Source organism: Zalophus californianus, chromosome 6 (genome assembly GCF_009762305.2).
Source record: "Zalophus californianus isolate mZalCal1 chromosome 6, mZalCal1.pri.v2, whole genome shotgun sequence".
Taxonomy (NCBI): Eukaryota; Metazoa; Chordata; class Mammalia; order Carnivora; family Otariidae; genus Zalophus; species Zalophus californianus.
In genome coordinates this window covers 42,644,201-42,659,571 of record NC_045600.1, presented here as the reverse complement: position 1 = coordinate 42,659,571, position 15,371 = coordinate 42,644,201, and positions in this window count along the sequence as shown.

Here is a 15,371-nt window from a genome sequence, read left to right as displayed (position 1 = left end):
CAACCAAAATACTTCCTACTAAAAAAAATAAATAAATAAATTAATAAATAAATAAAAATACTTCCTGCTTAGCTCATTGAACAAGACTCACACCTGTCTCCCATCAGAGTCTTTATGATGGCCGAGTAGATGGTCACAGCCTTCCATAACCCTTCGGAGTTAATTAGTGCTCGGTAAACTAAACTTGGCCATGGTCATGTTCTTTTGAATTCATGTACTCATGTACTCAAAAATTTTTAATACTTAATAGTACCTAACAATATGGAGAGGACAGTTGGGGCTCCAGGCTGCAGCTACCAGTTATGGATCCGAGGGACCACTATCAATTCACTTCCTTGGGTATATTCCTTACTATACTATTTCTATCCAATCGGCAATATTTTTTGAGCTTCCCCTCTAACATCTATATAGCTTTCAAATGTTATCCAAGACAGTTTTGAATTTCTAATCTTAGAACTATTTTTGATGCCCTTCTATAGGGGATGCCATCTTAACCAGCGACCAGTAGCAGACACTTAATGGTCTTTCAAAAGGGGAGTAATAGACAGCTGCATCAGGTAACCATCAAGTTCTAAAGTCCCACAGCTAATGCTCCTCTTGATTTCTGTCAGGGTCTCAAATCTCAACAGGTCTCTGTTACGGAGACTATCAATATTATAAAATCTATAAGCTCATAAGGACCCAGTGGTGGCATCTGCTACTTTTCTCCTCACTTAAAAGCAGTATCCCAATGTGAAATTTGGCAAACAGATCCCCAAAATACTCCTAGGTATGAGATGACTTCTTCAATATCCAAATAAGTCTGTCAGCCCATTTGCTCCCGTCTTAGGGTGAAATTAGAAATGTTCTCAGCTTATTTTTCTAGTTAAGGATATGTTTAATATGCTTAGGACTTTTATGAGTCCTTACTATTTAGGTATATTCATCAGCCAAAAAGATGATGTTATATTTTCTATCTCCTTCTACAGATAAGATTGTTCTTAATTATCACCACTTTTAAAAATACGGTTAATCTTAAATGATTTCAAAATAAAAAGTTATTACTAAGAAAAAACTGTGGTTACCTTGGGCAGATTTCTTCTTACTTAATTATTAGCAAAAATAGAATTAATATAGTCCTAAAACAGCACAGTAAAAGTATACTGTATTCTGTTCCATGTAAAAGCAAATGGTTCCTTCTTGTCCTCTATCTTAGGGTAGAAAACAAGGCATCATGAAGGCAATATAAAGTTCAATCATTGCATCTTGTTCTTCTCCAGCTTGCTGAACTTTCTTTACTACAATAATGGAGCTCATCCAGCAGTAAGTTAATAGGTCCCACTTACTGTTTTCATGGCCAAATTGAGCAAATGTGTAAAGTTAGTGTCTATTAAGGCCCATGTATTCACTGTTTTTTAAATTAAAAGTGCTATTTACTATTGTTTATTGAAAGCCTGCACTATTTAAAATTTATCACACCTCTCAGCTTTGGCAAATCCAGAGATTCCCATTTAGCACCACCAATTAAAACAGGAAAAGGGACACATTTTTTTGGACCTCATCACCTGGATGATAGCTGAGAAGCTTCTCATTCATGATATTCATTTTAATTAAATATGTAGATATTGAAGTAATCAACAGAGTCTTGTTAGCAATATTATTTTTATTGATCTTTTCCCTCTTTTCTGCGGCATCCCCAAATTCCATAGACTAACTTTAAGCCCTTCTCCAAATATTTGGGAATTTCTTTGCAATGAGTCTGTGTCCACAAGTCTCATTTGTGCTGCTTTAGCTCCCTCTATTGGCTTAGTGATTTTCACCAGAGCCGCAAACAAAAGCCAAGGTCTGTCTAGTTTTATACTCCTTTGGGGAAAAAAAAAATCTTTGCTCCATTTTAAGTTTGTGAGCCAGATCCAGAGGGATAAAGGCCATGCTGCATGCATTTCTTCCTGTTACACATCTTGTGTCCTTAGCTATCTCAAACTGCCGATGCTCTGTCCATCAGTCCAACACCAATACCATCTTGGTCCCTTCATCTCTACTGGGTCTGGAGTAATGTCATTACTCCTGCTTCTGCCTCCAATCTACAAAGTGACATGACCAAACGTCAATACCAAACTTGGACTGATGAAAAAACCAGACTCAGATACCATTTGGATAAATCAAATAATGTTGCAGTCAGGATAAACAATAGAAGTATCTAGGGCAGGCACAGGTACAAGTTTTCAGATCCCCAAATACTCATACAGGGGAGTACATAGTTGGGCTCAAAATATCCTTGTGACTGAGCATCCCAGGAGGATGAAATGCCCTCCTCCAGTTTTATGATATTGGGGAATTCTGCACACTAAGAATTCTGCAGTAGGCCAGCAACCACTTCTCTGGATCTGATGTACTACAACAATCTCAGCAACATGCACTATATGCATAACTGTAGAGCACGGTGCGGTATGACACGCTCAGGCATGAACTTGGTTTCCAGTCCCTCACAGCTAATGTTGTCAGTTTCACTCAAACTATAGACCTACAACAAGCGATGGTCACTCAGGTATCTCTGAATCATATTAACAGCCCTTTCGATTAGCCATGGAATCTACTTTACAGTCTTCAGAGACTTCTACTTGGAAAAGGCCTATACCCTCACCTGCTTTCCTCAGCTTCATAGCCTTTACCTCATTGACCTGGGCATAACTGGCTCGCCAGGACAACCCCGGGGGTTCTCTCTAAGCCTGCAGAGACGCCCACTATCTATCACACGGGGCTTTCCTCCAACTTACAAAGGGCCTTTAGAGCTCCCAGTTATATAGGCAGACCCTCTGTGGCTCACATTTGCTTTTCTTTCCTCTTTGTCCTATGGGTCATAATACAATGCTAGATAAGATCTATACCGTGTGTGACATAAAGATTGCCCCTGCAGTGGTCCCATTTCCTGTATCCCCAGCCCTGCAAAGGAGGACAGACCTGTGTGAGTCATTGCACTAGGGCCCGAGGGAAGAGAAGTTATTAAAACTTTTTAGAAGGAAGACATATCTTCCCTCTGCCCACATCCAAGTTTCTGCATCGAGTACGGTAGTGATGTGACTTTGGGCAAATTATTTAACCTCTCTATGTCTTAGTTTCTAAAATAAAGATAACAGGGACATCTGTGTGGCTCAGTCAGTCGAGCATCTGACCCTTGATTTTGGCTCAGGTCATGATCTCAGAGTTGTGAGATGGAGCCTCACATGGGGCTCCGTGCAGAGACAAGTCTGCTTGAGATTCTCTCTCTCCTTCTGCCCCTCCCACTCATGCTCTCGCTCTCAAATAAAATAAATCTTTAAAATAAAGATAACAGATTGCAAATCTGTTGTGAGGATTAAGCAAGAGAATGTTTGAGACACTGAAACTTAGAAAGCACAAAGAAAATGCAGCTACATCATCATCATCACCATCATCATCACCAAGTCTGGTTCTGGCCTAGCCAGGAGAACTCACCTGGCTGCTTTACAGAAACCTTGCAATCTGGCTTGCCTCCATATGTTTGAGTGGAAGAATGGAATGTTAAACTTTAAGAAGAGTGATCCAAATTAATTTCATTTTTCTCTTCACATTTTCAAAAATCTTCTTTAGAAGACCATTGCATGGATTCCAGAGCACTGGAACTTGAAATTTCTAGTTCCATCTCTGCTAGTAGCTATTTATAGGACTTTTGGCTTCTCAAAGCCTCAGTTTTCTTAGCTGGAGAATGGGAATTTATACATACTTTGCAAGATTGTTCAAAGAACTGATGAGGTAAGGTACACAAAGTTCTTCATATGGTATCTGGTATATTGCAGGAGAGCCACAAATGCTCATGTGCCTTCCACCCACTTGGCTCTGGGCTTCAACACCTTTATTTGTTTTGGGTTTTTTTTTTAAAAAATATTTTATTTATTTATTTGAGAGAGAGGGAGAGTGAGTGGGAGAAGCAGACTCCCTCCTGAGCAGGGAGCCCAACAAGGGGCTCGGATCCCAGGTCCCTGAGATCATGACCTGAGCCCAAGGCAGACGCTTAACCAACTGAACCACCCAGGTGCCCCATTAACACCTTTATTTGTAAAACAAAGGAATTGGAGAAGTAGTTTTCCTCAAAGTTTTTTCACCTCTAATATCCTGTGATTCTCATGACACTCTCTTGTGGTACATAATGGAAGTCCCCAAATCACAGAAAAGGAACTGGGAGAGAGGTTTCCCATAGAAGCTTTCAAAGCCCTTGCCTCTTATCCGCATGGTGCTAAATTCTCTTTCCCTACCCTTTTGGGTTGCCTCACACTGTAATCAGGGAGCTTCCTAATTTCCGTTGATAAACTCTATAGCTCTCCTGTACCTCTTGAAACTTGAAAGTATTTATGTATTGTCCTGGCATCATTGTATAACACACTCTTTTAAAAAAATTTGTACAGCAGGGGTGCCTGGGTGGCTCAGTCGGTTAAGCGGCTGCCTTTGGCTCAGGTCATGATCCCGGGGTCCTGGGATTGAGCCCTGTGTCGGGCTCCCTGCTCAGTGGAGAGTCTGCTTCTCCCTCTCCCTCTGCCTGCCTCTCTGCCTACTTATGCTCTCTATCAAATAAATAAATAAGTAAAATCTTAAAAAAAAAAATTTGTGGGGGGGGGCGGAGCAAGATGGCAGAGGAGTAGGAGACCTGGATTTTGTCTGGTCTCAGGAATTCAGCTGAATAGGGATCAAACCATTCTGAACACCTACAAACTCAACAGGAGATCGAAGAGAAGAATAGCAACAACTCTCTGAACAGAAAAGCGACCACTTACTGGAAGGTAGGACGTGCAGAGAAGTGAATCCAAGGCGGTATTTGGGAGGATAGATGGCGGGGGAGGGGGCCTCCGTTGGCTGCTTCTGGCAAGTGATAGAACCGCGGAGCACAAGATCGGAACTTTTAGTAGTCGGCTCCGCTGAGGGACGTCGCTCCAGTGGCTAAGTGGGGTGTGGAACCCTCACGGGACAGTGTGGTCTCAGGACCCTTGGGGTCACAGAAAGACTGGGGGTGCCTGAGTGCGGCAGAGCTCCCAGGTATCGGAGCGGGGAAGCCGGCCGCAGAGACGGAGCCGAGGCGCGGGCTCTCAGCTTGGGGTTGCCATAAACCGTGATCTGCGGTACAGTCAGGCCACTGCTCCTCCAGCAGGGACCCAACAAGTGGCAGATCCGGAGAGACTCCCCTTCCTCCCCCAGGAGGAGCAGCGCAGGAGCGCACCGCAGGGATCTGCTGGGTTTGGAGACTCCACACCAAGTCAGGTGCCAGAGATAGAAACACTCAGTCACAGGCCGGGTGAGCACGGAGTGTGACCGGAGACCGGGGACACAGGAGTGACTGACTGCTTTTCTCTGGGGGCGCACTGAGGAGTGGGGCCCCAAGTTCTTGGCTCCTCCGGGTGGAGATTGGGAGGCCACCATTTTCACTCTTGTCCTCCAAAGCTGTACTGAAAGCTTGCAGGGAACAAAAGCTCCCGAGAGCAAACCCGAGCAGATTGCTTAGCCTGGACCGACAAGGGCAGGGCAATTCCACCTCCGTCAAAGACATTTGGGAACCACAACAACAGGTCCCTCCCGCAGAAGATCAGCACGAACAGCCAGCCAAGACCAAGTTTACCGATCAATGAGAACGGGAGAACTCCAGCGCTAAGGGAATACTGCACATAGAATTCATGGCTTTTTTACCATGATTCATTAGTTTTTCAAAGTTAATTTTTTAACTGTTTTTTTTGAATTTTTTTTTCCTTTTTCAACCAACATCTTATCAATCCCTTTTTGAAAAAAAAATTTTTATTTTTCATTTTTAGAGTCATATTCTATCCCTTCATAGTAGATACCCTTATTTTTGGCATATATATATATATATATAAGTTGTTCTCTCTTTAAAATCTTGAGATACAGTTTCTTCTAACAGATCAAAATATACCCTAAATCACTAGTGTATGGCTTTGTTCTAGTCTCCTGCCTGATCACATTCTCTCCCTTTTTTTTTTTAAATCTTCTTCTTTCTTTTTTCGAACAACTTCTTATCAATTCCTTTTATAAAATCTTTTATACTTTTCATCTTTACAGTCATCTTCCATCCCTTCATTGTATCAACCCTTATTTTGTACATATATAAGTCTTTCTTTCTTTAAAATTTTAGGAGGCACTTTCTTCTAACAGACCAAAATACACCCAAAATCTAGTGTGTGGCACTGATCTATGCACCAGCCTGATCATATTTGATCATATTCTGTTTTTTTTGTTTTGTTCTGTTTTTGTGTGTTTTTATCTTTTTCTTTTTCTTTTTCTTTTGTTTTTCTCTCTTTCTTTTTTCTTTCTTTCCCTTTCTTTTCCCCTGGTTTCAGGTCTTTTCTGATTTGTTCAGAGTATATTTGCTGGGGACGTTGTTAACCTGTTAGCATTTTGTTCTCTCATTCATCTATTCTCCTCTGGACAAAATGACAAGATGAAAAAAATCACCTCAGCAAAAAGAACAAGAGGTAGTACTGTCTGCCAGGGACCTACTCAATACGGACATTAGTACAATGTCGGACCTAGAGTTCAGAATCATGATTTGAAAGATACTAGCTGGACTTGAAAAAAGCATGGAAGTTATTAGAGAAAACCTTCCTGGAGAAATAAAAGAACTAAAATCTAACCAAATCGAAATCAAAAAGGCTATTAATGAAGTGCAATCAAAAATGGGGGCACTAACTGCTAGGATAAATGAGGCAGAAGAGAGAATCAGCGATATAGAAGACCAAATGATGGAAAATAAAGAAGCTGAGAAAAAGAGAGATAAACAACTACTGGATCATGAGGGCAGAATTTGAGAGATAAGCAATACGATAAGACGAAACAACATTAGATAATTGGGATCCCAGAAGAAGAAAGAGAGGGGCAGAAGGTATATTGGAGCAAATTATAGCAGAGAACTTCCCTAATGTGGAGAAGGAAACAGGCATCAAAATCCAGGAGGCACAGAGAACCCCTCTCAAAATCAATAAAAATAGGTCAACACCCCAACATCTAATAGTAAAACTTACGAGTCTCAGAGACAAAGAGAAAATCTTGAAAGCAGCTCGGGAGAAGAGATATGTAACCTATAATGGTAGAAACATTAGATTGGCAACAGACCTATCCACAGAGACCCAGCAGGCCAGAAAGGACTGGCATGATATCTTCAGAGCACTAAACAAGAAAAATATGCAGCCAAGAATACTATATCCAGCTAGGCTGTCATTGAAAATTGAAGGAGAGATAAAAAGCTTCCAGGACCAACAAAAACTAAAGGAATTTAAAAACACAAAACCAGCCCTTCAAGAAATATCGAAAGGGGTCCCCTAAGCAAAGAGAGAGCCTAAAAGCAGCATAGACCAGAAAGGAACACAGACAATATACAGTAACAGTCACCTTACAGGCAATAAAATGGCACTAAATTCATACCTTTCAATAGTTACCCTGAATGTAAATGGGCTAAATGCCCCAAACAAAAGTCACAGGCTATCAGATTGGATTAAAAAACAAGACCCATCGATATGCTGTCTGCAAGAGACTCATTTTAGACCCAAAGACACCCCCACATTGAAGTGAGGGGGTGGAAAACCATTTACCATGCTAATGGACACCAAAAGAAAGCTGGGGTGGCAATCCTTCTATCAGACAAATTAGATTTTAAAACAAAACTGTAATAAGAGATGAGGAAGGACACTATATCCTACTTAAAGGGTCTATCCAACAAGAAGACCTAACAATTGTAAATATCTATGCCCCTAACATAGGAGCAGCCAATTATATAAGGCAATTAATAACAAAAGCAAAGAAACACATTGACAACAATACAATAATAGTGGGGGACTTTAACACCCCCTGACTGAAATGGACAGATCATCTAAGCAAAAGATCAACAAGGAAATAAAGACTTTAAATGACACACTGGACCCAATGGACTTCACAGACATATTCAGAACATTCCATCCCAAAGCAACGGAATACACATTCTTCTCTAGTGCCCATGGAACATTCTCCAGAATAGATCACATCCTAGGTCACAAATCAGGTCTCAACCGCTACCAAAAGATTGGGATCATTCCCTGCATATTTTCAGACCACAGTGCTTTGAAACTAGAACTCAATCACATGAGGAAAGTCGGAAAGAACTCAAATACATGGAGGCTAAAGAGCATCCTACTAAAGAATGAATGGGTCAACCAGGAAATTAAAGAAGAATTTAAAAAATTCATGGAAACCAATGAAAATGAAAACACAACTGTTCAAAATCTTTGGGATGCAGCAAAGGCAGTCCTGAGAGGAAAGTATATAGCAATACAAGCCTTTCTCAAGAACAAGAAAGGTCTCAAATACACAACCTAACCCTACACCTAAAGGAGCTAGAGAAAGAACAGCAAATAAAGCCTAAACCCAGCAGGATAAGAGAAATAATAAAGATCAGAGCAGAAATCAATGAAATAGAAACCAAAAGAACAGGAGAACAGATCAACGAAACTAGGAGCTTGTTCTTTGAAAGAATTAACAAGATTGATAAAGCCCTGGCCAGACTTATCCAACAGAAAAGAGAAATGACCCAAATCAACAAAATGAATGAAAGAGCAGAGATCACAACCAACACCAAAGAAATACAAACAATTATAAGAACATATTATGAGCAACTCTATGCCAGCAAATTAGATAACCTGGAAGAAATGGATGCATTCCTAGAGATGTATCAACTACCAAAATTGAACCAGGAAGGAACAGAAAACCTGAACAGACCTATAACCACTAAGGAAATTGAAGCAGTCATCAAAAATCTCCTAACAAACAAAAGCCCGGGGCCAGATGGCTTCCCAGGGGAATTCTACCAAACATTTCAAGAAGAATTAATACCTATTCTCCTGAAACTGTTCCAAAAAAATAGAAATGGAAGGAAAACTTCCAAACTCATTTTACGAGGCCACCATTACCTTGATCCCAAAACCGAACAAAGACCCCATCAAAAAGGAGAATTCCAGACCAATATCCTTGATGCACATGGATGCAAAAATTCTCACCAAAATACTAGCCAATAGGATCCAACAGTACATTAAAAGGATTATTCACCACGACCAAGTGGGATTTATCTCTGGGCTGCAAGGCTGGTTCAACATCCGCAAATCCATCAACGTGATACAATACATTAACAAAAGAAAGAACAAGAATCATATGATCCTCTCAATAGATGCAGAAAAAGCATTTGACAAAGTACAGCATCCTTTCTTGATCAAAACTCTTCAGAGTATAGGGATAGAGGGTACATACCTCAAGATCATAAAAGCCATCTATGAAAAACCTACAGCAAATATCATTCTCAATGGGGAAAAGCTGAGAGCTTTCCCCCTAAGGTCAGGAACGCGGCAGGGATGTCCACTCTCACCACTGCTATTCAACATAGTATTAGAAGTCCTAGCCACAGCAATCAGACAACAAAAAGAAATCAAAGGCATCCAAATCGGCAAAGAGGAAGTCAAACTCTCACTCTTTGCAGATGATATGATACTGTATGTGGAAAACCCAAAAGTCTCCACCCCAAAACTGCTAGAACTCATACAGGAATTCAGTAAAGTAGCAGGATATAAAATCAATGCACAGAAATCAGTGGCATTCCTATACACCAACAACAAGACAGAAGAGAGACAAATCAAGGAGTCGATCCCATTTACAATTGCACCCAAAACTATAAGATACCTAGGAATAAATCTAACCAAAGAGGCAAAGGATCTGTACTCAGAAAACTATAAAATAGTCATGAAAGAAATTGAGGAAGACACGAAGAAATGGAAAAACATTCCATGCTCATGGACTGGAAGAACAAACATTGTGAAGATGTCAATGCTACCTAGAGCAATCTACACAGTCAATGCAATCCCCATCAAAATACCATCCACTTCTTTCAAAGAAATGGAACAAATAATCCTAAAATTTGTACGGAACCAGAAGAGACCCCGAATAGCCAGAGGAATGTCGAAAAAGAAAAGCAAAGCTGGCGGCATCACAATTCCGGACTTTCAGCTCTATTACAAAGCTGTCATCATCAAGACAGTATGGTACTGGCACAAAAACAGACACATAGATCAATGGAACAGAATAAAGAGCCCAGAAATGGACCCTCAACTCTATGGTCAACTCACCTTTGACAAAGCAGGAAAGAATGTCCAATGGATAAAAGACAGTCTCTTCAACAAATGGTGTTGGGAAAATTGGACAGCCACATGCAGAAGAATGAAACGGGACCATTTCCTTACACCACACACAAAAATAGACTCCAAATCGTTGAAAGACCTAAACGTGAGACAGGAGTCCATCAAAATCCTAAAGGAGGGCGCCTGGGTGGCTCAGTTGGTTAAGCGACTGCCTTCGGCTCAGGTCATGATCCCAGAGTCCTGGGATCGAGTCCCACATCAGGATCCCTGCTCAGCAAGGAGCCTGCTTCTCCCTCTGACCCTTCCCCCTCTCATGTACTCTCTCTCTCTCATTCTCGCTCTCTCAAATAAATAAATAAATCTTAAAAAAAAAAAAAAATCCTAAAGGAGAACACAGGCAGCAACCTCTTCGACCTCAGCCACAGCAACTTCTTCCTAGAAACATCGCCAAAGGCAAGGGAAGCCAGGGCAAAAATGAACTATTGGGATTTCATCAAGATAAAAAGCTTTTGCACGGCAAAAGAAACAGTCCACAAAACCAAAAGACAACCGACAGAATGGTAGAAAATATTTGCAAATGACATATCAGATAAAGGGCTAGTATCCAAAACATATAAAGAACTTATCCAACTCAACACCCAAAGAACAAATAATCCAATCTAGAAATGGGCAGAAGACATGAACAGACATTTTTCCAAAGAAGACATCCAAATGGCCAACAGACACATGAAAAAGTGCTCAACATCGCTCGGCATCAGGGAAATCCAAATCAAAACCTCAATGAGATACCACCTCACACCAGTCAGAATGGCTAAAGTTAACAAGTCAGGAAACGACAGATGTTGGCGGGGATGCGGAGAAAGGGGAACCCTCCTACACTGTTGGTGGGAACGCAAGCTGGTGCAACCACTCTGGAAAACAGTATGGACGTTCCTCAAACAGTTGAAAATAGAGCTACCATACGATCCAGCAATTGCACTACTGGGTATTTACCCCAAAGATACAAATATAGGGATCCAAAGGGGTACATGCACCCGAATGTTTATAGCAGCAATGTCCACAATAGCCAAACTGTGGAAAGAGCCAAGATGTCCATCGACAGATGAATGGATAAAGAAGAGGTGGTATATATACACAAGGGAATATTATGCAGCCATCAAAAGGAATGAGATCTTGCCATTTGCAACGACATGGATGGAAATGGAGGGTGTTATGCTGAGTGAAAGAAGTCAATCAGAGAAAGACATGTGTCATATGACCTCACTGATATGAGGAATTCTTAATCTCAGGAAACAAACTGAGGGTTGCTGGAGTGGTGGGGGGTGGGAGGGATGGGGTGGCTGGGTGATGGACATTGGGGAGGGTATGTGCTATGGCGAGTGCTGTGAATTGTGCAAGACTGTTGAATCACAGACCTGTACCTCTGAAACAAATAATGCAATATATGTTAAGGAAAAAAAAAGCAGCAGCAGCTAGCAGGAGGGGAAGAATGAAGGGGGGAAATCAGAGGGGGAGACCAACCATGAGAGACGATGGACTCTGAAAAACAAACTGAGAGTTCTAGAGGGGAGGGGGGTGGGGGTTGGGTTAGCCTCGTGATGGGTATTAAAGAGGGCATGTTCTGCGTGGAGCACTGGGTGTTATGCACAAACAATGAATCATAGAACACTACATCCAAAACTAATGATGTAATGTATGGTGATTAACATAACAATAACAGATTAAAAAAAAAAAATTGTACAGCATTTTGTATCCAAGCCATGAAGGCCATGACCTGATTTGCTTCCCAGAACTAATCCATAGGCAATCTTTCTCATCTTGGTCTATACCATTTCCTTCCACTCAGTTACTCAATTAAAAACTGAGGTGTCATTCTCAAGCCCTCACTTACCCTCACACCTACATCCAAGCCATTAAACAAATCTTGTTGATTCTACCTTCCAGACCCACCAACACTCTCCATTCCCACTGCTGTGACACTGGAACCAGCCACCGCCATTTTTGTTGGAGGACTACTATAGCAGCCTCCTCAGTCTCCAAGCTTCCTCCTTTGCTCACCTACAATTTATTACTGTAACAAGCTTTTAAAGAATGTGAACCAAATTATGTTATTTCCCTGCTTGATGTCCTTCAACTTGCTCTTCTTTGGTTCAAGGCCCTGCATGATCTGGCCATTACTTATTTTTCCACCTTCATCTCATACCATCCTCTCTATCTCCCATGCTCTAGCCAATCTGGATCTTTCTGTTCCTTGAACACCCCAAGCTTATTTCTGTTTTAAGACTCTTATTTTAGCTGTTCCCTTTGCCTGAAATGCTCTGTTTCTTGATCTTCCTTTGGCTGGTTTTCTTGGCATTCAGATCTAGGGGCAAATATCACCTTCTTAGGGAGGCCATTCTATACACTCCAATCTAAAGTATCCACTCATATTTAAGCTTTAATTTTCTATCTCTCCCATTAAAATATATGCTCCTTGAATTCAGGATTCTGGCTTATTTTCTTTGCTGCTATAGCCACAGAGCTTGAAACTATGCGTGGCACAGAGTAGCTGCTCAAATAATTGAGTGGATGAATTCCAATTCATTCTGCCTTAACTTTGCATCAATATTTAGTATCTCACACCACTAGAGGGCAATAAATCACCTAATTGGAATGAGGAAATCTGTCTTTTACAACACCTTCCCAGATGAACTTAATTGATTTTAATCATTATTGTGACAGACATTAAGAAAAACACTCCCACTCCAAAAAAGAGGTAGGGGGGAGATCCTCTAGATTTTCCAACCAGCCACCAGGTACAAGCCCAGGAGAAAAAGTTTATTCCAGAGTTACAAATAGTGAAATAATTTTAAAAAGACTTCCTGTTTAAAGATGTTATTAAGGTTTTAAAAATATTATATAAAATGAGAAAATATTAACTTCAATGATATTAAATTATTTGGACAGTCAGGGGGTGGTGCCTGGGTAGCTCAGGCAATTAAGGGTCCGACTCTTGATTTCCACTCAGGTCATGATGTCTGGGTTGTGAGATCGAGTTCTGCGTTGGGTTACAAGCTGGGCCTGGAGCCTGTTTAATATTCTCTCCCTCTCTCTCTGCCCCTTCCCCCCCTCCATCTCTTAAAAAACAACAATATTTAGACAGTCAGGGGAAATTAAGCAATATCATATTTTCTCCATCTTTTACACACACACACACACACACACACACACACAGATATATATTCCTTGGTCACTATTCTTATTTTTGCTTTTAAAAGTTTGAATCCTGGTCAGTCTCCTGGGAGTGGAGAATCTGAAAGGGATTTTCTTTTTTCTATTTTTGTATTTAATTCCATCTCAGTCTGAGCTTTTACTTCTACCTCTCTTAAAGCAACATGATCATGTCTAGGCTGTACCATCCAGCACTAAGACATCAGATGTTTCCATTGACAGGCCTGCCTAGCTTGAGGGACTAAAGTCCAATCATAATAAGGACAAGGTTTGTTACTTGAGCCTGCTGCAGTGCCTGTCGTTTAAGGCAAAGAGAACAACGTGGAAATCACACACACAGATGTCTGTCCTCAAGACAAGAAGGACACACTATTCCCGGTGAACTCAAGGTGGCAGTGTAGAGATACTAGAAATGAACTCTCCCCGCTAAGGTCAAACTATTCTGTGAAGGACTTCTGTGATGGTTGCTTGGCTGTAAGGACAGTTTCCAAAACCACACTGGTTCAGTCGCCATGACAGCTGGAAGACTGTACTGGAATTTACGGAGTTTCTAGTTGCCTTGTTTCTGGAGGTGAGAAATGACTTATAGAGGGGAAGCCCAAGCCTGTACAGGAAAAACTTAATTTTTTTTTTTTATTGTTGCTGATGTGGGGCTTACTGTGGCAGAAAAGGCTTCCCACGTGTCAGTGCAAAGGGCTCTGAGAGCTGGGGGTGGTCAGACAAGGCTGGGACCTATGCATTTCCAGGGATCCACTGCAGGAGGGGAGTGGCCTAGATTTTTCTAGTCGCTCAACAACAATGATAATGGTTTAGGGCACCCATCATATGTGTTGGAGGGAGGGAAAAATCAAGATCAGCTTGCTGGCTTCTTGACATTCTCTTGAGGGGGCAGAAGCTCCTGAATCCTCAGGTCTGTGGGGCCCTATTGCCACTAACTCAGTAAGAAGAATTCAAAAAGCATGAGAATGAGTCTCATGTGGCCTTCTTAGCTAAGGGGAGAGAATGTTATCTCCTACTCCCATGTTCTAATTTTCCACCACAAAAGACACATTCACACATCCATTTGGCAAACACTCACTGGTTGAGCGCATACAAAAGAGTTACTAGATTCAAGAAGTCAAATGGAAATAAAGAATTAAGTTATGAGAGGAAGAAACTCAAAGGAAGTTATGAGAGGAAGAAACTCAAAGGAAGAACATGACGCTTCTAGTAAGAGGGAATGAAGTAATAGTTCATGGAGTAGTGATTTTGGTCTTAAAGGATGAGTAGGATTTTAGTTTGATGGAGTTGGGTGATGAAAGGGAGGGCACTCCAAAACCAAAAAGACAAAGAAAGCCAAGGCGTGAAGGTCAGATAATTCAGAGTGTGTTGGTTACAGACAAAGTACAGCCAAAGTATGGGAAGTAGTAGGTGAGAAGGCTTTCAAGCAGTATTTCTCAGCCCAGGGAGATTTTTTCCATTCAGGGGACATTTAGCAACATCTGGAGACAGTTTTGGTCGTCCCAACCGTGTGGGGGTATGCTACTGGCATCTAATGGGTAGAAGGCAGGGATGCTGCGATGCACAGGACAGCCCCCACAACGAAACTTGTCCCGCCCAAAAGGTCAGTGATACCAATATTAGGAAAACCTCATTTTTAAGGAAGGTGGGTCTTGGTCACAGAAGACATTAAATGTCAGATGAAGAGCATGGAAGTTATTTGGTAGGCAAAGAGAGATGCGGAGGGTTGTTATGTGGGAGAATAAGTTTATCAGTAGTATGATTTATGGGAGTCACAGGGATAAAAACATTCACAGCCTTTCCCTTCCCTTATCCTTTAAAGTTTGCACTGCTTGGCTAACCACCTTTGCTGTACTTGAGGGTAACATGTAGAGATGCAGGGTTGGAGAAACCTGGATAAGCTAAATTAATCTTCCTATGTAAGAACATGGAAACTCCAAGAGGAGAAAAGGTCCAGAAGGTGGGGACTGAGGGAGGCCATAGAGAAGAGGGAGGGAGGGAGGGAGGAAAAGA